General features: G+C 42.3%; 1 long non-coding RNA gene across 2 annotated transcripts in view; it reads right to left on the reverse strand.

Annotated features, from left to right (window-relative positions):
- The window catches only part of LOC147460029 (uncharacterized), a 70,316-nt gene that overhangs the window by 29,350 nt on the left and 15,787 nt on the right, over positions 1 to 25,179 (reverse strand). The window lies entirely within an intron of this gene.

Genomic DNA, 25,179 nt, shown 5'->3' on the forward strand with positions numbered 1-25,179 from the left:
AAAAATTACAACCTCATGCCATGTTTCTAGCTGGTTTTTAACATAAGGATTTATTTTTAGCTATAAGCTAAAGTAAGGATTTTAAAACCCAACCATGCAAGAAGCTATGGTGAGAACACAGATTTGGGTGTACTCGTTTGGGTTCTCGAGATCTAGGTTGGGAAAGCCGCATTGCAAGAAGAAAAGAAGCATTGCTTGACATACTGAGGGATGTAGGTGTGTGGTACGATGGCATTAAGCAGACATAGAACTTCGTATGTTGGGGGTGTTCTACGGAGGAAGCTTCAAAGCTACACTTATTTACCTTGCCCACTAGGTGTAGACTTATTAAGCGCTTTTTGCCTAACGTGGTTCCTATGTTATTGAGCGTGCTTTTTTCCTTTCAGTTTGTACGAGTAATATCCAAATTATTAAGCACGCTTTTGCTTTAACCTAAAGCATTCCTTTGTGTTGGCATTAGAAGCCATTCCCACCAGGAGTTACAATCGCGGGTCTTTGGCTCCTTGAAGCTCTCTGCTTCGGGGTAGCTAGGGACGATGGAGATTTCCTAAACCGTCCTACACCGAGGTAATGATGTCATTAAAACTAATATCTAATTTTCCCAAATGATTTTCTCATGTTAAACTCATCATTTATTACGGGAAGATAAAAGGGGAACAAGAACTAGAATATTGGTATGTGCTACTAGATCTATCTCAATAGGGACCAAAAGGAGAGATAATAGGGGTCCACATGGAGGTGGTCTTCCAAAGAGCAATGTGATTCTAATGGATCTTTAAAAGACCCAAGAGTAAGCTTCATTAGATCCTCCAGAGGATAGTGTTAAAACCCTTAGGTATAGGACCTCTCGACGGGAACTAAGCCTAAGCTTGGGATGTGTGGTGCTCACAAAAGTCAAACCACTTGCCTACAATGAAGGGGGCGAGTCCTAGAGGTAGGGGAGGAGAGAACACACACACACACACACACACACACACACACTCTCAAGGCATGCCCAAGACACAAGAGGCATTAAGGACACATGTCAAGCACCTAGTTGAGTTTCTCCCATTCAAGCCTCATTCCTATTGGATGGCTTATGGCAAGGACCAATGAGAATTAATCTTGAGTAAATTGAGCTTTAACAATTTAGAAAAACCATATTCAAAGAACTGATGAAAATTAAGACCCCTAAATTCCTATTGGACAGTCTACCAAGGGGTCCAATGATAATTAAGCAGCCCATAAGCTAGCTTAATTCCTATCGTCCAGTAGACCTAGAGGTCCAATCAAAATTTAGTTTCATTTAAATAATAAGCTAAGCTCTCTCTAAAGGGGAAAGGGGGACACTTGTCACAATGCTACAACCTCTGCTAGTTTATGAAGGAACCCTCTCATTGGCTAGCTCCCAGGATGGACAACTATTAGTGATCATAGTAGCAATAGTGCTCACCCCAACAAGGCGGACATGAGAGGGAGGAGAGGGAAGGAGCATACCTATAGTGGAAGCAATGATGATTAAACACAATTTAAATTTCTCAAGTATAGCATATAGACAAGAATGAACAAAAAGCCACATGAATACAATATATATTATAAAACGGAGCAAAATTGATCAAATACAATGTTTATGTCTCGATCATTTCATCGATCTCGGACTCAAACATTGCCTCGTTGGGAATGTGGTTTGCATGATCATCCTCCGAGCTGTTAGAGACTACATCTTGTGGCCCCACGAGTGCTCCTTGACCAAAGTGCCTATGAACACATGTTGGGTTGCAAGATTGTTGCTTGTTGGCCAGCATTAGAGTCTGACGAGTTATGATTGGCAAAACTAGATCTATAATAGATGGATCAAACTCACCAAATTCGCAAACGTGCTACAATGAAATGAGTCTTGTTCGTCACACATCATGCTTGCATTGATTACAAGAACATAAGATCCTTGTTGAGAGATAGATGTTTTGGCTGGACGGCCCCACATCATCGCCACTACTCATAATGAATATAAAAACCTTATAACCTGGACATAAATTTAATCTTCTATTGGGATCCTCCGTCTTATCACTCTCTCTCTCTCTCTCTCTCTCTCTCTCTCTCTCTCTCTCTCTCTCTCTCTCTCTCTCTCTCTCTCTCTCTCTCTCTCTTTGTTCACACTGTAAACTACCTCACATTCTCTAGTCATGTACGATCCCCGCACACCTTGGTCTAGAGGTGCACGGAGATCAGAATCACCGGGTTATAATCTCATCTTTATTGGTCAATGCATATATTTGTGGGTACGAGAAATCTACACACCCACGTCTACATGACAGTGCATGTTGTGGACAAAACCCCTTTGCCTCTTCTCTAGCTATAGCAATTCACAACATCTTAACATCTCTTCACAGTAGATCCTTGTTCAAGGGATTACTTAGCACATTACATATTGGCCTCCAATCTGAGTATCATGACGTTGAAAGCTTTCCAACTTAAGGTCGCATCCGTAGAGAGTAAGAGAGGGATCACCCTTGGCCTAACTCTAATTTTTTCCCATAATCCTAAAGGTAGACTTTAATATAAAAACTAAATCCAAAATCTAATCTTAAATCTAACCTAATTGAACATATGGTGATTCTGAGCTAATTGACCATGGTTAGTGGGTGAGTTAATAGGTGTCAGATTCTGATGGGAATATACATATTGTTGTGTAACTAGTGTTTGCTCTCGGGGCAAAGCCTTCATTGACATGCCCTAAAATCTAACCAAATCTATTCTTAATTCTAACATAAATCTAGATCTAATTTAACCTTAAAGTCAACATAAACCCAAATCTAATCTAATCTTAAATCTAACATAAACCTAAATGTAATCGAGCTTAAATATAACCTACCTAATCTTAAATCTTTCCATAATTTTAAATCTAACCTAATTTTACACTCAGCATAAACCAAAATCTAACCTAAACCTAAATGTAATCTAACATAATCTTAAATCTTAACCTAATCTTAAGTCTAACCTCATTTTAAATTTAGCATAAATTTTAAATATAAGTTAAATGTAATCTAACTTACTTTTAGATCTTAATCTTACATAATCTTAAATGTAATTTAAATGTAGCCTAACCCTAAATCTTAATATAACATTTCATTTCATATTTTCACTACTTTTTATCTCTCTCTCTCCCTTTCTTTTCTCCCCTTACCTCTTGTTTTTGTTTTGTCTCCCTCTCTCTCTCTCTCTCTCTCTCTTTGATTTCTCTCTCTCTCTCTCTCTCTCTCTCTCTCTCTCTCTCTCTCTCTTCTTTATCTCTCTCTCTCTCTATCTCATTCTCTCTCTTTACTTTCTCTCTCTCTCTCTCTCTATGTTTCTCTTCCTCTCTCTTCCTCTCTCAATGTGTGTGTGTATGCATTCTTTGTTTATGCATGTGTGTATGTGTATGTGTTTTTTGTTTATGCATGTGTGTACTCTCTCTCTCTCTCTCTCATTCAAAGACACAATGTGTGTGTGTGTGAGAGAGAGAGAGACAGAGAGAGAGAAAGAGGGGAAGGGGACATGAGAGAGAGGAGAGGGAAGGAGCATACCTGGATCTCCTTCCCCTCCTTGTGTGTGTGTGTGTGTGAGGAAGAGAGAGAGAGAGAGGGAGAGCGCGGGTTTACCTTTTTTGCTAGAGCGCCGAAACTCAGATATGAGATTTGAGTTTTTGGTGCTCTCGGTTTATTTCTTACCCCTATAGGTGTTGCTATGGGCATCGCTATAGGCGTCGCTATGCAACAAAGAAAATAGCGATGCCCATAGCAACGCAATGGATTTACACTTTTGAGCGTCGCACTGCGAGTGTTCCTAATGTGAAGTACCTCTTATAATGTTAATCTCTTATTGAGCATCATCTATTACCTCGACCACAATATGCTTGTCAACTCGCTTCTGTCGTTTTACAATCATATTCACCGCTTTAGAGACTATTTTCCAATCTTATGTCAACCCCAGTTCTCCTGTTGGGTCCTCCAATAATTGCACCAAATTGTTTTGAAGTCGTGGATCAGTGGCTTGAATAAAAAATTCCACCTTCTGATCCTTCAAAGAATGTTGTTCTGCGGATGACAACTGATTAAACTTCTTTTCAAAGTCTCGTAACAGTTTCGTGTAGGTAAATTTTTACTCTTCTTCTGCACCGACTTCATAAAACTTTGTCTGGTCACCCTCTCAGAATCTTCCAAAAAATATTCCTAGCTCTTCCAGCGCCTTCTTGAAGTCCTGCCAATTTGGTCCTTGAGCCACCTAAATTTCTTTAATCCGGCCCCTAAGTTCCAGCATTGCAATCATATGAAATCCTTCCAATGATTCTTGGTCTTCAATTCCATTATCTTCCATAGACTGCTCATAAAAATTGAAAAATTTGAAATATCTCGGCCTTCGAACCGCTGGAACGTCTCTGTAACACTTTGCCAAGCTTTACAAATCCGCCCTTGCAGATTATGTTGTTGGGAAGACTGTTGCTGTTGCATGTACGCTCAAAACTGTTGCATCATCTGCTGCATGGCTGCCTCTTGCAGTGTAGACGTAGGCTTAAACTATTTTCCCACCCCGCCTCGGGTTTCGTGTCGGATTCACTAGGTGTCGGCCTATATGGGTTTGAAATGTGACCCAGGTTAGCGTCAGGCTACTGTCTATGGGAAAAATCGAGAACCAAGAGTTGCCACACCGCACAATAAGGTAGTTTAGCTTACTTGGTAATGCTAAAGATGCACAAAACTTGCTCGAAAACTGATAACACTGACGCACAACTATTGAAGCAGTGCCGTTAACAACACCTGTTAAATATGTCAAATGATGGTTTAGGAGTCCAAGCTCCCCTTACAGCTTTGTCCGGGGAGTTGCTTCGTCATTCATCAAAACTGATCAATTAAAATTAAATTAGCATTGATGATCAAGATTTCTCTTCTGATGGGCTTCTAGATTCAACCCTACTTAACTTTGACCAATCTGCTTGAGCCTTGGCTTACCGAGCTCCCTTCAATTTGATTCTTCAACTCTCCTTGCTTAAATCCAAAAGCACGAGAGATCCGTGTTCAATTTGTTTCTTCTACTTTCCTTGCTCAGTTCCGAAAGCACGAGAGATCTGTGTTCAATTTGTTTCTTTGCTTTGGTTGGAGAACGAGAGAGAGACAGAAGAATCCTTGCTTATCTTGTTCCCTCTGAGCTCCCGGATCCTCCTCCTTTGGTTGCTTTACTAGCAAGGATGAATGAGAGACAGAGTGAACCTCTCTTGATTATGAGAGAGAGAGACAGAGAGAGAGAGACTTCCTTGCTTACGAGAAAGAGAAAGACAGAGAGAGAGACTTCCTTGCTTACGAGAAAGAGAGAGAGTGAGCCTCTCTTTCTTACGTTTATTCCTCCTCAATGCCTCTTGCACCCACAATCTCCTCTCCTTCCTCGTTACCACAAAAACGAAACTCTCCCTACATGCAATAAAAAAACCTCTATAAATAGCCCGTTTCTCGCTTAGCAACGACGACGCCGTCATTGCTAGGGAGGCATAAAAGTCACCCCTTGTGACGTGGCATGGCGGATATTGAGGCGCACAGATTGTGGAAAAAATGGCCCCAAATGTGGTCGCCCTGCCAAGCTGAGCACATCTCATTTCTTGGCCGCGCTCATTGGAGCTTCCACGCGGCCACTATGTCTGCCTCAAGGCCTGTGCAATTGCTTGCTCATTGCCGCCACGCCCTGGCTCGTTTTCCCTTTTCCTATTCACACCCCATTTTGTTTAGGGTGGCCATACCTATTTTCCCTCGGGCGTTCAAGTTCTTTTTTAATTTGGGCGGCCATTAGATGAGCCTTTGGGCGGCCTAGCCTAGGTTGCCCTTGGGCATTGGGCAGCCAAGCCTTTTTATAAGGGCCCCACATTTGACATGTATACCGGCAAGGAACCGCCAAGATCAACATCTTCCTCCAGCATCCCCTATCAAGTCAATACACTCCATGAGACGACATTTTGGATAAAGAGCTCGTCAAGGGCTTTTTGTGCTTTCGTAACCACACCACAATTGGTACACATATTGGGCAAGACATTGCTAAGCACAACATCTTTCCCTAACAGCCCCTATCGAGCCTGGCATATCCCACAATCAATACTCTCCATGAGACGACATTTTGGACAAAGAGCTCATCAAGAGCTTTTTGTGCTTTCATAACGGCACCACAATTGGTATACATATCGGGCAAGGTATTGCTAAGCACAACATCTTTCCCTAGTAGCCCCGTGCTTCCATAATTGTTGACCTAAGCAGTGCGGAGCTCCATTTTTGCCTATCGAGCACACCTAGCTACCAATGCACTGCAAGTGATGAAATTCTGGACAAGATCTCCTCGAGCACTTATTCTACTGTATTCAAAACCCTGCCTGAGTCACAAAACTCCCAGATGGCACACCGGCCGAGCCGACCAGACTGGTACGGAACCGACCCCCGATCTTGGAAATCGGAACTCCGATCACTGATGTGAAACGATCGCTGCACTCCACAAAATGAGCACTTCAGGACCATGCATTCATTTCATTTCTGTCCTCTCAGCTGTAGTTGCCCAATCCGGTACGGATCTGCAATTGAATTAAACTTCAAACCACCATAACTTTTGTAACGTAGGTCAAATCAAAGAGCCGTAAAGACAGGTCGGTAGAGCACTTCAAGCACTACAAGTCTAGATCATAATCTCTAATATGTGCTCACTTCAAGCACACTCCTTTTTAGCATCATTATGGCATTTGTTGGTTTGAAAGCCGCATCTGGCATACATTAACCATAGAAATAGCTTGTTACCAAGCCCTGAACACTGATCATTAATCAAGTAAGCTTCCAATAAGCTTGATCTGCATTTTTTTGGTATCTTTCTTAGCATGGGAGCGGAGCTGCTTGACAGCGGGTAAGTGGACATCCCTATTTAATTGGTCTTTTGACTTGAAAAGAGCCCACAATCCTATCATTGAACAGAATCTCAAAGTGACTACCATCCCCCAAAGTAAAGACAATCGACATAGCTGAGACCCAAAGCCCAACAATTTCATGACATCTTCTATGAATGACCACATAATCATATCATAGACCTTGTGCATGTCCATCTGCAATAGAATACACTCTTGCTTAGTGCAGAAAAAATACTCAATTCCAACTATTGCTGCCAAAATATTATCGTAGTAGGTAGACTTGCCTTTGGAATATTTATGCCGATGGCAAGAGATGGCTTTATCAAGCATTGGGAACATCCTAAGGGCTACATCTTTGGCAATGATCTTACATGGCAAAATCATCATAAAGATGGGGCATCCATGCTTTAGTTGAGAATAGCATAATATCTTTGGTATAGTTTTTATGAGACCTCTCTTAATGCTATAATCCAAAGTCCCTTTGAGCAAGGGTTGGTTAGCCATAATCACGATAGAGACCTTTAGGTCATCCCAAAATTCTCTAAATAACTCTATAGCCAATCTGTCCCAACCAAGAGACTTCTTCTTGCCTGGAGCTTGCAATGCAAGTGAGCATTTGTCTTTCGAAAAGGTCTTCTCAAGGAGATTGGCTTCAACATGATATATCCTCTTGCTCACACTAGCAAGCAGAGAGGCTCTGGCTTTTTCCACTCCTTGAGAGTGGGTCTCAGGTTGGCCAATAACTTGGCCCAAAACTCAAGAATCATCTTGGCCATTTCATCTTGGTCCTGTGTAGCGTTCCACATCCCCATCATACAAGTGACTGGAAACGGCCCCTACTCCTTTTGATTTTTATGGCCCAAAAACAATGTGCTTGATTGTAGGTCTCAGGATGAAGGAAGGTCTCTCTAGAGCGCACTCTAGCCCTCTTGACCTCCTTGAGTTAAAGTCTGCTAGGTTAGGTTTAGTTTCCAGACACCTCTTGTGCTCTTTTTTGGAACTGACCCCATCATTCACTTCATCCTCAAGCTACTTCATGCGCTGATCTTGGGACTTTTTCATTCTGGGATGACCCACACTTCCAGTTTTTTTTTTCATGCTCTTGGTAAAGATCTCCCAAGATTTAGGGTTTTTGGACGAACATCTTTATTAAGCCTACATAGCGCGTTTTTGGTTAGGCTTTGGAAGAGAGGATCTTTGAAGAGATGTTCCCCTTAGATAAGAAGCTTCCTTGTCCCTTTGGAAAAACTTTTGGCCTTCCCTTTGACTTTGGTGAATTTGATGGACAATGGCAAGTGATTTTTTGGTTTTAGTGTTGTAACCACCTTCATCTCGATAAGTGATGGAATCTAGTTGGCTCTGAAGAATAAGGTGATGAAGATGGAGAAGAGGGTGACCTCTTTCTCTCCTTTTTCTCCCTTTGATTCCTCTCTTCCTTGTTGGGATTGCAAAGAGAAGGACTGTGCGGTGATCTTTTGACCTTAGAAGGAGTTGGGCATCTTTGTGACCATCATCTTCCTAGAGCCACATCTTTCAAAGGTTTTGGAGACTCACTTATTTCTCTTTGGTAGGGTTCCTCCTCTTCTCTCACCAGAGAAAAGTATTCTTTTGAAAGCGTCACCAAGAGACTTCCTAAGTAATCTCTTTTCTTGTGGAGTTTGAAGAATCCCATGGGTGCAAAGTTGTTGGACAACTTCACCTTGTAGAGTGGGGTTGCCCATGGCTTATTGTTGGAACCTTGCCATAAAGCCAAACACTAGTGTCGGTTTTGCTAGATTTGCAAGTTGACTCACTTGATTAAGGATAACAATATAAACATGACACCTAGTTAGCTTGGTATGAACAATACTTGTAAAAGAGAGAGAAATGGAGAAATCGAGGACCGGACTACTTGGAACCGGTCCCCCCTCCGAAAGGCTTTTGTATTATATGTTCTCCCATAAAGAGAGATTGGTACATTACATTCTCTGTGTTCCTTGATACCTTGTTGATGCCATGAAGATGGAAAGCTTCGTGCACCAATTGATATTATGTCCAAAACAAAAATATAACTTACTTGCAATAGCATAAACTTGTCCTCAGCCTCAATCCGAAGACCTCAAACAACTTTAAAGGTGAAGAGAGCTGGCAAGGAGTGAGGAAAGTGAAGAGAATATGTAACATACGAGAAAGAAGTATTATCCTTACCATAGATTACTCTTAGATCTTAGCTTATCATAGTAATGTAGATGGTAGAGAAGATGAGCATGCCATTGTAGCTTGACTCTTGCTTGGATTTGCATTCCATAGCCAAGAGATATTGGTGTAGGCTCTCTACTTCTCAAGCTTGGAGAAGCACATGGAGTTTTTGCTCAACACATGAGTTGTGTGAGTGTGTTTGAATTTCCAATGAAAACTGAGGGCCTTTCTTCCATCTTGGTCGACCCCTCTCTCTCTTAACTCATGCTTGCATCCTACTGATGGAGTTCGAGAATTTGCAACTGCCCAAGAATCTAGAAACCTACATATACAAACTAGATTAGACATACCTCTCTCTCTCTCTCTCGTGATAGATAAAGATCTGTCGCAAGTAATCGAGAAAACTATGGCAAATAGCAAAGAGATTTAATTTAGGACCAGAGTGTCTTGTCATAGCTACATATAAAAGGCATGTTGTCGAAGACATAGCTTTTACAAGATACATATAATGCACACGGGAGACAAATTCACAAGAACTTCACAGGAATATCTCCACACAGGAATCCCTCCCCCTTTATGAGTCCTCTCTCTCTCTCTCTCTCTCTCTCTCTCTCTCTCTCTCTCTCTACATAGGAATCCCTCTCCCTATTATCTATAGTATAGATTATAACTTGTCCATGTTCTCTTCTCCATTCAATAATAAGATTACATGTTCGTGTTTTTAATGCAGGTATGGATGATGATGAGTTTCTTTCTTCTTTGTCACCCCAGTAGAGGATGTGGTACAAGGAGAGCCATTGCTCTCGAGCACCATCATGTTTTTCCACTCCTTTAGCGCCTCCCGCTATATTTTGGAGCATTCAGCGTGCTCCGAATCTTCGGTGTCGATGAGACGATCTTCACACTCATCTAGGCACCGACACTCTAGTGGTGGCGACGGCGGTTGCTATGGGGATACCGCCACTGATGCCTGGACACCACCTCCTATTCGACGAGACTCCTTACCTTCCCCTTCTTTGCCCGCCCCCACACCAACCACGACATCGCCATCCATACCAGGTTTTGCACGGTTATCGGTCGTTCCTGGCTACACACCACTAGCTACTCCTCCGGGAGTCATCGCAATCGACACTCCTCGCTTCAGGGCCCAGACTCTAGTGGAGACACCTGACATTCGTACCCCAGTGAGACGCCACTAGAGACATACTAAACACCTGGAGTGAAGTGCCAAATGAATTAAAAGCTAGAGTCATCAGCATATTGCATGACGAGTTTCCCATGTCAATTCGGCATGAGCACTTCAATGAAGACCTGATGAAGGTTTGAATGTGCGAATGCAACAAGCACAAGCTTTTTGAAGTACAAAAATCAATAAAGCATGGGTGGAACAGACCAGATTGGTTTGCAAAGAAGATTGGAAGAATGCAAAGCGATCAGCACGCGAGAATCCTGACAAGTGGAAGCAACAAAAGGAGGCAGCCAAAGTGCGAGTAGAGGCGGCGACATGATTAGTATTCTGAGTTCTCACGGCGGCAGGGTTAGTATTTCACTTTACTCTTTTACATTTGTAGTATTTTAATAATAATCTAAGAAAATAGATTGTTTTGTAATTATATGTTTATACTTACAGAAAGTCTTATTGTTTTTTTCTGCAGAATCCGACAGATACGCCGCTTGGACGCAATGAGACGTCTGATTAGTCAACGACGTCAGTCTAGCCATAGCCAGATAGCATTAGTTTTCTTTTTTCATATCATGTATAATGAGGTCACGTGCTTTTTGTAGCTATTGGAAAACCATGTATGTTCTCAATAATGACAATTGTGTTGTAATACTACATTTGCAAAGCTTAACAATCAAGTGGTTTTGCCTATGATGTGTATAATTGTCATTGATTTACTTTTGTCCAGTTTCTTTTGTCTATAATGTATCTTTATTCTGCAAACAATACTATGCATGATGGAGTTAATGGTTATATTGTCTTGTGGGTGACTACTTTGTGTCTATACCTTGCACTTTCTTTCAAAGGTGAATCTGGGCATATCTTGGATTCATTTAAGTTTTCTCTATTTTGGAAACATTCAATATGGTTGATGGGTGGCACGGCATTCAATGCCATGCCACCCAAACAATTTTACTCTCGGGTGTCGCTATAAGGGTCTCTATATCAGGTCCTGCAATGTCACTATAAGCGTCGCTACAAAAAATCTGCAACCGTCGCTATATGTGTCACTATATAGCAACGCTTATAGCAACGGTTATGGCAATGTTCCCATAGCGATGCTGCTAGCGACGGCCTTAGCGACGCCGGGGAGTATAAAAACCCAATGTATTTCCGTCGCTAAAAGTCTTACAAGTGCACATAACCTCTTGTAGTGTAAAGATAAATCACCCTCGACAACACCCAAGGTGGAGGATCCTGTTATCGACGATCTGGTAAAAGGTTATCAAGAGCTAAATTTAAATTTCAAAACTTTTAAATTTGAAGGGTTAGCTATGAACCTAAGCAGCAACAGCCACCACATAGAAACTGGGATAATCGATGCATGTGGTGTGACAGTGAAGACCATAGGTATGTGAAAGAGTGTGATCAGCTTGATAAAGCTTACAAGAAGAATGTGGTTTTATGGAAAGACATGAAGATACATCTCAAGGGAACAGGTGAGATACTCCGCTTAAACTTTGGCAGGGGCGGTATGAAGAAGCTAGTGGAAGGAATACAGCATAATGTTGCTCTTGTGGAAGCAGCTACATATGGGCTACAAGTTTGTGGTAAGGGAGATGATGAGGGTACAGGTGCAAAGGGCCAGCTGTATGCTTTAAAGACAGCAAAAGTAGGTAAGGTAACGTATGGGAAGTTACGCCAAGTAGGGAATTAAATCCGAGAAACTACTTGGTGGACCGATCCAATAGATTCTCTATCAGTGTATGCATATATTGCTAAATCTCAAGCCAATGAAGCTATGGTGGAAGAGAAGCGGAAAAGGGATGAAAAGGTTGTTGGGATGTCAAAAAGACCAACAAGATCCACCAGCAAGAAAGAAGAAGGGCCCGCTCCTTAGCCTGCTCCTGAAGTGGTTATGGAGGAGGCTCCGAAGGACAAAAAGCAAGGTAAGCCTAAAGAACCCGCGTATAAAATCAAATTTGATATTGAATTGGCTACATATTTGAAGAAGGTTTTTGAAGAGCGTATCCTGAGTAGTAAACTAGAGCTCACATTTGGGGATATTTGGGAATTACCAAGCGCTAGTTCCATGAGGAGATCATTGACATTACAAAAAGGAAGCGACAGATACCGAGTGAGCAAGAGCCAGAATCAATTAAGAATCAAGTGGTTCATCACATTTAGCAGATTCTTGAGGAAGAAGAGTCAAAGCCGTTGTGAGCGGGATGGAAACACACAAAATGCCTCTATAACAACCCGACACACACTCTTGGGAAGATACACACACACACTATGGGGCACCACTCGGCTTACACAACACACCTGGCCGAGACAGGGAACACACCTCTGGAGTGAGAGGAGAGAGACTATCCACTTGCCCACTCCACACAAACACACACACACACCCAAAAAACTCAGCTCAAAAGAGGAGAATTTCTGATGTTTAGATACAATTGAGCGTGGGCCAACACCAATGGGGCAAATAGCTCACACAATATGGGTAAAATAAGCCAGATACAATCACAAATTGGAGCAGAAACTTCGCTCATAGGAGAAACTTACACAGCCAAAACAACAGAAAAATAGTGAGGAGTTTGAAAAAATGGACAGCGCCATCGCATCCGGAACGGAAACCCCAGTCTACAATGTCAAAGTGCTCAAATCCGACCTCGGATGAGCAATTTACAGCTAAAACAGGCTCCAAAAACCCCAAAAACACACCTGCGGCTGTTCCTCCTCTCTCCTCCACGTTTTTTCTGGTCTTCTCTCAGTTTTTTCAGTTCCCACACTTATCTGTATTAGTTGGGCACCCTTGGCCTTTTAGATGACCTCAAACGGACCCCGAACAGGCCAAAAACTGACCTCGCAGTGCATAGTTGTCACCCTGCTGCATCCATGCGCACACCTGGCACTCATTTCTTTTCAATAATGCGTCTCTCAACCACGTGAAGTGGCCCCAAAAATTGGTCCTAATGATGACCTTTTTGCATAACTTTGACAAGAAAATACCACTTTGTGTCCGTATTCATCCACGTGCAAATATTGACCCCGTTCGCCCTCCTGACGCCACTAGATGCCATCTGACGCACCTGCTTACCTCATGTCGTCGGCCCGCGGATAGATTCCTCGATAATTTTTACGCGCTATAAACTCCTCATTATTGTAGAAAAAACATACTGGTACTGGTGATAGTGAAAATCGATGCACTATCTACATGCTATCCTACCTGTACACATGTGGGCCCCACGTAACCACCTGGCTATGGAAATTGGGCAATCCTTTATTCGATGCACCATGCATGTGTATGTACATATGCGCAATCCCTTGCTCCAAAAAAATCCTGACATAATTTGCCCATCCCCTAGCTTGCTAGATCATTCATGATCAGCAGCAGCAAAAAGAGATATGAGACTCGCCGCATCACAGGTCTCCTCATCCCTCACCAACAACTCCTTGATCCACATACAGCTCATCCTGCTCGACCATCATCAACCTGGCATGATACAATTGAAGACGCAATCCATTTACCCTTGACTTATGTAGAAACCCATCCAGGTTAGCCAACTGATATGTACCATTCGGGAAACACTCCACTACCTTGAAAGGGCCTTCCCACTTAATTTGAAACTTCTTTTGGAAGGTGTTATCCAGCTTACTATTGTAGCGCAAAACCAAGTCATGTTTCTTGATACCCTTACTTTTGACCTTTTCATTTATCTTTGCCAAAGCCTTATCCTGCATCTGCCCATAATGCTCCAATGCGCTCATCCTATCCAACTGGACCTCTTGTAACTGCAAGAGCCTCTCTTTGAATGCATCACTAGGCGGCCCAAGAAACTTCTCTAACATCTTGACCGCAGGCAACTCTACCTCCACAGGCAATACTCCTTCCTTTCCATACACCAAATGAAATGGAGTAAACCCTGTACCTGTCTTCACCAAAGTACGGTAAGCCCATAATGCACTAGGCAATTCCAAATCCCAATTCTTTCCTTGGTGCTCTGTCACTTTAGAAAGAATTTGTACCAACTCACCATTGAATCTTTCATTTAAGCCATTACACTGCGGGTAATAAGGAGTGGTATGTTGGTGCCTAATCTTCATCTTTGTGCATAAGAAGTCTAGCAGTTTAGCTCTAAATCCTGGCCCCTTATCTGAAAGTAGCTCTAATGGCACCCCAAACTTGCAACATATTTCATCATACACAAATTTTGCCACATCCTTTGCAGTGATTTGTTTTACTGCTATAGCCTCTGCCCATCTAGAGAGATAGTCCACTGCCGTCAAGATATAGCTTTTGCCCCTGCTTGTGATAGGTAACGGGCCTATTGCATCAATCCCCCACTTTTCAAACACATCAAACGCCATAATGGTTTTTCGTAGCTCTGGCTTCAACACTTTCTTCCCAAATGCTTGACACCTATTGCAAGACCTACACCAATGGTGAACATCCTTGTGCAAACTAGGCCATACATACCCCTCTTGCAAAATCTTATGCAAGGTGATCTTTAGAGCAAAATGGCCACCACATGCGCCTTCATGATTCTCTTCCAACACTCTGTAAAGCTCCTCCCGCCAAGGTACACGTCTCAACACGAGATCATCCCCTTTCATGTATAAGACATCACCAATCAATTTGTACCTGTATGCTCTACGCACAAAGCCATACTTCTTAGACTTCTGAATCTCCTTCGGAATGATTCCTGTTAGAAAAAACTCCTCTTCTTGAGCCAAACTTTCTTGGCCATGATAAAGAGGTAAAGTGGTCCTCAACACAAATAGCTCCCCAATCATGCCTTGAGCTGCTTCATGTGCCTCTCCATTTAGAGCACGTTCAATGTGTCTGATGATCCATTCTTCAAACTTTTTTAACAGGCCTTTAATTCTGAAGCACATTTCCTTCAATGAGGTGTTCTTACTCTTCCACAGACCCAGCACTTGCTTCACCACTAACAAGGCATCACCTTTTATGCTCAACCTTCGAACCCCATGCTTCAAACAAATGTGTAATCCGGCTTCTAGAGTAGCATATTCAGCCTCATTGTTACTATGAGCATCCAATTTGAACCCTCTCTTGCATACTAGCTTCCCCTCTGGATCATAAAGTGCTATAACCCCTGAAGCTGCATCATGGCTCTTTCTGTATGAACCATCAAAGAGCAACACATGTGCATTGCTGATCTGTGGCACTTCTTCAACTACCTTTCTCACCACCTCTTCCTTAACAATAAGGGGATTCTCCTTGTAGGTCAACAAATCAACTAGGGTAGCCCTTGTACTATCTTCCACTAGAAAAGAGAACTCAAACTCTCGCAGCTCAATTACCCATTTCTTCACCACATTTGACATGTTAGTGCCATTAATTAACTGTGGCAAAAAGGCTTAACTCATCAAGAAAACAAAAGGCTGTGGTAGCAAGTAATGACGAAATCGTCGACAAGCAAATATTACACTGGCCATCACTAGCTCTACTTCCGAGAACTTTCTCTCCGCTACCAACTTCACTCGGCTTGCGCAATACACTGGCCTCATGTAATGGCTGCCCTTCCTCTTTTGCAATAGCATGGCTCCAATGGCATCATCCCCTACTGATGGATTAACATAAAATACTTTCTCCCAATCAGGAGCCTGCATGGCTGACAACCCCCCTAACACCTCTTTCACCTCTTGAAACACTTCTTCACACTTGTCATCCCATTGCAATGGATCATGCTTTTCCACTTGTTGTAATGGATAAAGAATCTGAGAAGAGAATGCAATGAACCTTGCCATGTACTTCACTTTGTGTATAAAGGTTGCCAATTGCTTCGTACTCGTAGGTGATGGAAGAAGAATAATAGACTTAACCTTGTCTGGATCAGCCTCAATGCCATTTTCTGACACCATGTGGCCCAATAAATTCACCCTTGGCTGTGCTAGATGACATTTATTTGGATTTAGTTGTCCTCCACATTCATCATATCGAGCCAATACCATCTGCAGCTTCTCATGGTGTTCAACCCTACTGCTATAAACACAGAAGTCATCCATAAAAGCTTTAACACAACTACCAATGAATGGTTCCAACACCCAATTCGCTCTCTCTTGATAGAAGGAAGGTCCATTTGACAACCCAAATGGAAATACTGTGTAGCAATAGCAGCTCCATGGCGTAATAAAAGTGGTCTTTGTGCAGTCTTTAAGAGCAATCTTCAATTGAAAATAGCCTGAAAAACCATCACACACACTGTACCTCTCATAACCTGCCAATGAATCCAAGATCTGATCGATGAATGGAAGAGGATATGGGTTCTTCTTAGTGGATGCGTTTAAGGGCTTAAAATCTACACAAATACTCCACTTCCCATCCTTCTTTGGACTGACTACTACTGGACTCACCCATTCTGTGGTCTCCACAGGGACTATGAACCCTGCCTTCAACAACTTGTCCACCTCTTCTCTCAAGGCTTCCATTTTCTCTTGACCCATCCTTCTTAGCCTTTGACGCACTGGCTTAGCACCTTCTTTCAGCTCTATATGCATCTCTTCGCCCTTGAACCCTCTGATCTCTTCATATGAAGTAATGAACAAATCAGGAAAACTAGCCAGCGTGTGCAAATATATATCCTTCTCCATAGCTGAGAGGTCTCCACTGATCATTTGTGTCATCAATTCCTGCTTCTTTGACAACTCAACCTTGGTTTGTATCAGCCCTTCAATCACTTCATAAGGCCCTTCACTTTCATCTTCAACTTCATTCGCAAATGCAACTAAACCAAACTCCTGGATTTCTTTGTCCATCAAAAGAAATGCAACATCAACATCCTCATCACTGCTGGTAGTGCTATCACTGTCCTCATCTGTCACCGTGGAAGAGTCTTCATCACTAGACTCATACTCATCCTCATCTTCATAAAGCTCCTCTAATCGTTTCCTTGTGTCCATATTATAAAGCTTCTTGGTACCTGTCTTTCCATAGAGGCTAATCGTACCATGTCGCCAATCTTGAACAGCTCCCACTGCACGTAACCATGGTCTGCCCAGTATAATAGGATATGCTCCCAACCTTGCTGGCATCACATGAAAATCAACCACTGCCTTTGCATCATATGCCTCCACTTCTAAGCTCTTTACAACACCCAAGCATTTTACTTTTTGATGGTTTGCCAATCTGATCTGAAAACCTGACACCCCAGCCACTGTGACACCCATCTTCTCAATGCATGAGTGTGTTATGACACATATTTGGGCTCAGCCATCCACATAACCTTGTCCCAAATTTTTCCTTTTATGCCACACATCTACTATTGGACAAATGTTTGGTAGCTCATCCATTGCCAACACCTTTACTGAACCTCTCTCTGGCTATTTCTCCATTGGGTAAACCATCCTCTTCCACTGTCGCTTTAGCTTAGGCACCATCTCTATAAGCTTCCCAAAAGTAACATCTGCCTTCCTGCTTGTCAGATCCTCCTTCAAGTCATAGCTTAATTGCCCATCCCCTAGTGGAAAATCTGAAACATGAAACTTTCGACGAGCTCTCCTTTTCCTCTTGGCCTTGACATCCTCGCCTTCATGGCTCTTTCCTTTCTTCTTACTAGGACCTGGGGCACTTCTTCCTTCCTTATCCTCTGTGGTCCTCTTCCCAATAGGCATCACTAATGTATCCTCTAGCTTTCATGCCTTCTCCAAGGTGACTACACTTAGCACTTTTGTCTTTCCCTTTTCCTCCTCGGTCAGTCCACTGGTTCCTTCGACTCCCTTAATTTTGATGCCATAATCATTTGAACTAGTTAGCACCTGTCTTGGCAATGGATACATGTCTCCCCCCACCCTTGGTGTCTTATCACATTGCGGGCTGATGTGACCCAACTCTCCACAAGTATAACATGTGGGCGTGTGCCTCCAAAACCTACCATTGCTTTGTCCAACACCATTCCTAGGCCTTTCTTCACCTCCTAGCTGATTTGCAAACCTCCCTCGACCTCGATTATTTCCCACTTGACCTAGCATGTTTAGGCTGAGATTCTTCATCAAATCTACCATTTGCCTCATGTCTTGCCTTAGCCCATCATATTGCACTGCTGTAGTGACCACTGCTGGCATAACCTGAGTAGTAATAGGAACCACTGGTTCGTGATGAACCCCTGACATGCGACCTTCTAAAGACTCTATAGGCTGAAATTCAGACCTCATGGGCAAAGACTCCACCCCTAACTGGCTCATTTTCCTCAGCTTCCACTCTTTGTTCCTTGCTACCTCTAGTGCATCTTCATATGTCCTAGGCTTCTTTAGCTCCACTCTCCAACGTATATTCTCCCAAAGACCATCCAAGAACCTGTCCTTCTTCATCATGTCAGGCGGGGGTACCTGTGGTGCTAAGGCCTTGCACATTAGATCCCATGCCAATGAAAACTTACGTATGTACGCATCTACTGGCTCACCTTCCTTTTGTACCAAAGCCTATACTTCTTGCCACACTTTGTCAGGATCTTCTATCTTCACAAACTCCAATTCCAACCCATGTCGTAGATTGTCCCAACTCAACCTTACAGGTGGATCAGCCACACGCAACTCCTCTTCAAATGCTTTAGACCAAACTCGTGCATCACTCTTCAAACAAATTTGGAGAAGACATAACATCTGTGCAGGGTCATGAATCTGGTTGCTAATGCATGCAACCTCCATCTTTTCCAAAACTTCTTCCACATCTTCATCACTTCTTCCATGAAACTCTGGATAAGAGAAAGCCATGGCTACCCAAGTTTCAATGCTTTGAGAACCCCTTTGAACACACGTGCAAGAACCCAAAACTTTTGACTACCCAATCCCCAGAAACTTCAATGGAGCTCAACTTTAGATAAGGACAAACACATGCACATCAAATGAGTTTTCATAGTTGATCATCGGAATTACAACAGGCAAAGGACATTCCAAGATCTCTCGTAATCTTCTTGGCCCGAACATAAAGACTATGCGCTGCTGGAAAAAAATCTTCCTGGACACATGAACATTTATCTTGATTCTTTGACTTAAATGAAATGGAGTGAATTGAGGGCCATTTTGATCATCCATTAAAGCCAACCATGAAGCTCCCAAGAAGGCACACCTGACTTAACCTCTGATTTTGCCAAAATTTCAGCAGCATAACAGCATAAATGGCTCAAAAGACCAAAAAACCAGCCATCATAACTTGGAAAAAATTTGGCAGAGTTTCCGCAGAAATAGAGCAGTAGGAACCCAAAATATAGACTATATATGTATGCATAAACTGTCAACAATAGAGCCCGAGCATCAAGTAGGACTCACTAGTACATAGCCTATGGCGAGGTCACAACAAGGGTGCGGATCTCTACATTTGAGAATCCCCCAGCTCAATAAAAACCTCACGCTATCGACCCTCACACGAAGGCTAATGCAAATCGTGTATAGTCAAGTCTCAAAAATGGTTGGGACTGCCAAATACAACCAAGTATGGCTCCAAAAATGCGTACAATGGCAGTTTCCACAAGTAACGTACAATCCAACAGACAATGCGCTCAAATAGGCGCCAAGTGATGCATACCCACAACAACTGCAAGTGACATCACTGCTAGTATATCACTGTACTCCAGCTACGTGTACCTGTGTGAATCACTTGTACCTATGCCTGTCCCTGTAACCTATAACCTGTAATCTGCAACCTGCAACATGTAACCTGTAATCCCCAATCTCGAAGCTCAAAGCTCGAAGCAGAAGGTACTCGAAGAAGATCCTTCGTGGGGGCGCCAAAAGAATGTGAGCGGGATGGAAACACACAGAATGCGTCTATAACAACCCGACACACACTCTTGGGAAGATACACACACACACTATGGGGCACCACTCGGCTTACACAACACACCTGGCCGAGACAGGGAACACACCTCTGGAGTGAGAGGAGAGAGACTATCCACTTGCCCACTCCACACAAACACACACACACACCCAAAAAACTCAGCTCAAAAGAGGAGAATTTCTGATGTTTAGATACAATTGAGCGTGGGCCAACACCAATGGGGCAAATAGCTCACACAATATGGGTAAAATAAGCCAGATACAATCACAAATTGGAGCAGAAACTTCGCTCATAGGAGAAACTTACACAGCCAAAACAACAAAAAAATAGTGAGGAGTTTGAAAAAATGGACAGCGCCATCGCATCCGGAACGGAAACCCCAGTCTACAATGTCAAAGTGCTCAAATCCAACCTCGGATGAGCAATTTACGGCCAAAACAGGCTCCAAAAACCCCAAAAACACACCTGTGGCTGTTCCTCCTCTCTCCTCCACGTTTTTTCTGGTCTTCTCTCAGTTTTTTCAGTTCCCACACTTATCTTTATTAGTTGGGCACCCTTGGCCTTTTAGATGACCTCAAACGGACCCCGAACAGGCCAAAAACTGACCTCGCAGTGCATAGTTGTCACCCTGCTGCATCCATGCGCACACCTGGCACTCATTTCTTTTCAATAATGCATATCTCAACCACGTGAAGTGGCCCCAAAAAGTGGTCCTAATGATGACCTTTCTGCATAACTCTCACAAGAAAATACCACTTTGTGTCCGTATTCATCCACGTGCAAATATTGACCCCGTTCGCCCTCCTGACGCCACTAGATGCCATCTGGTGCACCTGCTTACCTCATGTCGTCGGCCCGCGGATAGATTCCTCAATAAGTTTTACGCGCTATAAACTCCTCATTATTGTAGAAAAAACATACTGGTACTGGTGATAGTGAAAATCGATGCACTATGTACATGCTATCCTACCTATACACATGTGGGCCCCACGTAACCACCTGGCTATGGAAATTGGGCAATCCTTTATTCGATGCACCATGCATGTGTATGTACATATGCGCAATCCCTTGCTCCAAAAAACTCCTAACACTGTGGTGGTTTCAAACCCGATTGTACCCGAGGTAAGAAACATGTATCTTAATGATAGGAAAGACGAAGAAACTATACCTAAAAGTCACTTTTCAAGGACTCATTCGGCCAGAGCAACGACAGAAACTGTGGTAAAGCTTGGCCACATTGAAGAGACGATCTTAGCTCTTAATGACCATGGTTCAAAAATCAATCTTATGGCAAAGAATTTGCACCAGAAGGGGAAGTGGCCTATTGATGTGGACCATGGGTGGTGGATTAGAGCTGCCAACATGCTTCCAGGAGATCTTTACAGTGCATTTGCAAATGTCAAGGTCACTATTGGGGATGTCTGTGATGAGCAAAACCTTTTTATACCAGAGCATTCCTCCTACCCACTAGTTTTGGGATAGCCCTACATTATGGCTGTGGGGATGGAAATTAAGGTGCTAGATGATGGATCGGCCTATGCAAGGGTTTGGAGCTGAGATGATAAGAAAACAGTTCAATTATTAACTGTATGTGTTGACCATGCAAGAAACAAAGACAGTTTACATGATCGTCCAATGCCAAAGATACGCAAAGAGTTCAAAGAACAAAGATTTGCTCAGGATTTTCTTGGGGGTTCCACTATAAAGCGGGATTATGGTGGTACAAGTGAGGAGAAGCTCTCACAAAGAGAAACCTTCTCTTCAACATTTTTGGGATTCACATTTGAGGGTTCAATATCTTATAGAAAGTTTAATGACTTACCTAAGTGGGAGAAAAAATATGTTTCAAGTATTCAAAGTGAGTTGCAGGATTGTGATGTGTTGAAACCAGATGATGTGATTTCAGCAATCTTCAAAGAGATTTCTTATGTTGACACTATGTCAGAGCTTGAGGATATCAAGAAAAACAGGTTAGAAAGTGGAACTGAAGTTGTTAGGGTGCACTCAATGGACATGTATGAAGAGATGGACATATACAAGGCACTTATGCATGTTGAGGATGACTCGAGTAAAGCAGTTGAAGCACAATTAGAGACGACGTACAAGACAATTGCAATGAAAGTGAGACCAGTGGCTACACCTCTACCAGAAGGAAGTGATGGGGTGATTAAAGAAGCTTCTCGACAGCCTATGCTCAGGAATCCAAAGAACATTGGGCATAAATTCACTAAGGAGACAATGCAGCAGCAGCTGAAGGTTGGAGAAGATGGTTTTCTCAATGAAGAGGAAATCAAGTGCTTTCAAGGTATGCTCGAAAAACATTGTAAAGATTTTTCTTTTGAGCCAAGTCAGATTGGGTGTGTGGATCCAAGGGTTGTTTCACCTATGCTTATATTCACTATTCCTCACATGCCATGGGCTTACGTCCCATTCTAGTTCCTAAATCTCACTTGCCAAAACTTATCAATTCGATTAATGAAAAGATATAAATGGGAATTTTGGAGCCATCGTGTGCTCCATACTCCAATTGATGGTTCACAGTTCCAAAGAAAAAGGGTACTTTAAGGTTCATACAGGACATGCAGTCGGTTAACAAGGTAACAATCTGCATTGTGGGTGTTGGCCCAATTGTGGATGAATTTGTAGTGTCCTTTGCACGTAGATCAATTTACTCCATGGGTGATCTTTAATCTGGATATGATCAATTCTAGTTAGCTTTGGAGAGCAGGGATCTTACTACGATACGTACACCTCTCGGGTTGGTAAGGATGTGCTCATATGATGAAGGACATGATTAAGGTATTAAGGGCCATGATCCCTCATGTTACTATGCCTTTCATTGATGTCTACCAATTAAAGGCTATGAGGAAGGCTCAAAAGATGAGGTAAAAGATCAGAGGGGCCAACATCTCCAAATAGTTTTTCAAGCTATGAGGGAGAATAAACTTTTCATTAACCAAAAGAAGAGTGAATTTTTCCTCCAAGAGATTCAATACTTAGGTCATATCATCTCTCAAGATGGTATTCATATGGATCCAACCAAGCTTGAGGTTACAAAAGGATGACATAACACAAGCAATATATATGAGCTATGAAGCTTTATTGGTATGTTTGCATACTATAGACGTTTCATAGCTAAATTCTCCTGAATATGAAAGGCCACTACATGACTTGTTGACCAAGAAAAATGTTAAGTACATTTGGAATGCTAAAGAGAAAAGTTCTTTTGAGAAGCTTAAAGAAAATCTTACCTCTTAGCCCATGCTTACACTATCGGATCTCTCAAAACCATCTGAGGTCCAATGTGATGCTTGTGGAGATTGATTGCCTTGGAGCAGTTTTGATTCAAGAAGGGCATGCCATTGAATATGAGAGTCAAAGACTCAATTCCAATGACCGAGTACTGGGCATCTACAAAAAGGAGCTACTAGATTTCCTACATGTCTGCGACACTTGGAAGCACTATCTATTGGAGTGGGGACTCCATTTATCCTAGAACGGACCACCAAAGCCTTAAGTACTTCATGACGCAAACCAAGCTCTCCGACAAACAAATGAGGTGGGAAAATTTTCTCTCGCAATTCAATTTTCATAGTGCTCACATTTCTGGCAAGCACAATCAAGTAGCTGATGCACTATCATGACGACCAAGGGAAAATGTGGTGTCCATAGAAACTCACAATGATCTATCATTCATGATAGATGAGTATGCTACTGACCCCAATTTTAAGGATGTAATTTCAGTCCTTGCCTTAGGGAAGAAAGAAGAACCATTCACCTTGTAGGATGATTATCTTCTCCATAGAAATCGGCTATGTGTTACTCACTCTCTTCATGAGAAAGTGATATATGAATCCCATGCTCCTCTCTATGCGGGGCATAGAGGGATTCAACCTACTCATCGAGGAGTAGAAACATATTTCTATTGGCCTACCATCAAAATGGACATACAAGACTATGTGTCAAAATGTGTGGTGTGCCAAAAGACAGTATAATACGGAGAAGCAACCTGGATATCTCCAGTCTTTGCCAATTCCTGATTCACCATGGGAGAGCATATCCACGGATTTTATCTTTGGATTGCCCAGGTCCATCCATGGGAATACGGGAATATGGACAATACTAGAGAGATTTAGCAAAGAAGCACATTTTAACAAAAGGGTTTTTTAATTGATTTTAGAGAAAAACCTGTACATTATTGAAGAAAAAGGGGTCATTTTACTATCTTAAACATGTACGTAAACGGGGGTTTTTTAATACCTTTTGCTTGCACGTTATATGCATAGTTTCTTAAAGGTGCACCCCCCGAGTTAAGTAAATGACCAGTAAAGGCTATATAGGGGAGCATAAATGGATTGATTACCTTCACTCTGGTCAAAAAGGGGAGAAGCACATGCTCCCACCTTTGCATCTTATCCCTTACTTTCTCTATAACCCATAGGAATATTTTCTTGTGAGTTACATCCATTCCCAGAGGGGCTCCTAGGTGTTGAAATATCTTCCCTTTTGACACTATCTCCTCGGTCCACATTGACGGATCGAACGATTCATTCAGAGAGAGAGATTAATCTCTTCTTTTCAATGCTACACTTTGACCCTGAAGCTAAGGTATACATTAGAACAATTTCTACAACTTTTCGAATAACTAGAGGGCATGCTTTAAGGGAAAGCATGGGGTACTCCATGAAAGGATTTGCCAAAAGTTGGTCATTGTTAGGAAAATCCAATCCTTGAGTCTCCCCTTTAGCAACACTGTCTTCGAGTAATGTTACTAGATAATGGGATCCAATAGCTAACATTAGAGGGGCAAGTGGACAACCCTGTTTTATTGATCTTTTAAGAGTCACATGTATCCATAATTTTTTCATTGAAGAGGAGCTCCAATTGGATATCAGTTGGAAAGACGCTTGTCAAACAATCATCATAACTTCTAATCAACAACTCGTTAAGCTTTGTGCAAAAAACTGTTTGAGGTCTAGAAAACTTTCTAAACTCCTTAGTATTGGCTTCACCCACATAATTCCAAGAAGTATAGCACTACATCTACTTTGGAGACCCCCCATGAACGAATAGAGATAATTATTTTCTGATTGATTTTTAATATAAGGATTTGTTTTTAGCTTTAAGCTAAAGTAAGGATGTCAAAAACGAGCAAGC

Source organism: Adiantum capillus-veneris, chromosome 4 (assembly GCF_014529385.1).
Source record: "Adiantum capillus-veneris isolate H3 chromosome 4, ASM1452938v2, whole genome shotgun sequence".
Classification (NCBI taxonomy): Eukaryota; Viridiplantae; Streptophyta; class Polypodiopsida; order Polypodiales; family Pteridaceae; genus Adiantum; species Adiantum capillus-veneris.